Below are 2,358 nucleotides of genomic sequence, written 5' to 3' on the forward strand. Positions count from 1 at the left end.
GGCCCCCCCCCCCCCCCCTTTTTTTTTCCCCCAAAAAAGGGAAATGCAATTTTTTTTTTTTTTTCCTTTTTGTCTTTTTTTTTTTTTGTGACCGGCAACAGATCGCAACCCTCAGTGTCGCGCCCGTACCGGACAGGGACCGGCAGCAGGATCACAACCCTCGGCGTTGCGCCCGCACCTCACTCAGCCAGTGAGTGGGAACTGGTCTGTATGTGGGATCCAAACCCTCGGCGGGAGCATCGCCACGCTCTCAAGCGGCACACTGTAGCAGTGCGCCACCGGGCCGGCCCAGGAAATGCAATTCTAACTAGTGAGATCCTAAATCACTGAACAGATATTTCTACTAGTGAAAAACGGCAGCAATGTCACAGTCATCTCTCTTCTTCATCTCACTCTTCAGTGTTCTCAGCTCTCATCTCCTGCCTCATACTGGTGACAAAAAGTTGTAGGAGTATGTGTTTTGAGGTGATGTTAAAGAGAGGAGGATGTGGTAGAAGGTGAGGCTGGGAAGTGAGCAGGCATCAGTTTGTGACGACCTTGTATGCCAGGCAAAGGTATTTGGACTTTATCCTAATAAGCAATGAGGAGCCATTGAGATTGAATCTGTGCCACAGAAAGATCATTTGGGCACTTGACATGGAGAATGTTTTGGAGAATGAAGGCAGGGAGACCAGTGAGGAGGCTACTGAAGTTACCTGAGCAAGAGGTGATGAAGCCTAAACAAATATGGGGAGCTGAGGCGGGAATGGGAGTACAGCATGGGACCAGACCTAACAATGGATTAGAGATGAGGGATGAAAAAGAAAGTCTTTGATGATGCCCAGGTTCCTGTCTTTGCCAACTGGCCCCATCCAGTGAGAGGGTGAAGACAGGAGTGGAAATGGGTTTGGGGTCAGAAAGATGAAGGCTTCTGCATTGGCCATTTGAGCCTGTGTTGCTTGTGAGGTATCAGAAGGAGAATCTCAAGAGCCCAGAGACATTCAAAACTGCCAGGGAGGTGGCATCTTAGAAATGTTAAGCTCAGCTGTGCTAGCTGCTTTTATCAGGTAAAAAGTCGAAATTAATGACACATTCTTCATGGACTAGAATAAGAATCAAATGGGATCGTGAATGTAAAGCACCAAGCTAGTGCCTCACACATTGTAGGTGTTCCATACACAGTACTAACTAGTAGTTAGTAGAGATATTTTATTCATAATCTGTAAAATGCCATCTATTATTTTATTAATCCTACAGAAATTCAAGAGTTGTAATTCTGGAGTGAAGAGTCTAGAGACTCAGAGGTATTTGAGAAACAGGTATGTGTTCATCTCAATCCAATAAGACTTTTCTGGGCTCCCCTGCTTGTGATAGGACCTGGGAATTCAGAAGGAGCCTCCAGATTTTTCTATGGTTTCCCACTTCCCACTCCCCCTACATATCCAAGCAGACAGTCATGATCACCAAAGAGGGGATCCCCCCCCCGCCCCAAGCCCTGCCTGCCAAATTGCTCTCAAGAGCTGAGTTAAACAGACATCCCACACTGGGCACTGGGCACGTCAAGAGGAGTCGTGCCAGGTCTGGGCCCTGGAGGCTGAGAGCTCAATGCTGAGCATCAGTGAGTCTTGAATGAGCTTCTTCTCCAGGAACCAGCGTCCACCCCCGCCTCAGGCTCCCTGCCCATGCGCAAGGCTGCCAGCCCATCTGTGTCCTTGAGAACATGCTGGGCTCCCGACCCGTGCAGCAGCTGGTCCACTACCTGCTGCCCCCAACCCGGCGCCTGGCCAACTCTGAGGAAGTGAGGACAGAGAGATAGAACCTGAGAGATGGGCAGGAACGTGGAACCCACCCAGGACATGGAGTGTGCAACTCACTGGACATGGAGCCAGAAAAGGGCTTGATTTTCAGCGAACTTGTCTCTTTACTGACTGTGTGAGTTGAGGCAGTCACTTTTTTACTCTGAGCCTCAGTTTCCTTATCTGTATAAGGGGGATAATAATTGTCTACCTCATAGGGTTATCATAAGGATTGTGTAGGATAAACACTAGGAGGATTCTTTTGATTGGAAATGACGCATTCACCTAATGGCAAGTGAAGCAAAAAACAAAACAAAATAACAACAGGGAGTATTTATTGATTCAATGTGTAGCAGAAAAGTTTAAGAGTAGATTTAAATTCAGCCACAGATGAAACTAGGTGCTCAAACCACACCAAAAATGAGTCAATCTCGCTCTCTCTCTCTCCCCCCTCCTCCTCCTCCTCCACCTCCTCCTCATCGCCCCACTCCACCCTGCCATCCCCATCCCCGTTCTAATGTCCTCCAGAATGGCTTTACTTACAGATGAGCCTTCCCTTCAAGGTGACAAGGTGGCCACCAGC

The sequence above is a fragment of the Galeopterus variegatus genome, unplaced genomic scaffold (assembly GCF_000696425.1).
Source record: "Galeopterus variegatus unplaced genomic scaffold, G_variegatus-3.0.2 Scaffold1354, whole genome shotgun sequence".
NCBI lineage: Eukaryota > Metazoa > Chordata > Mammalia > Dermoptera > Cynocephalidae > Galeopterus > Galeopterus variegatus.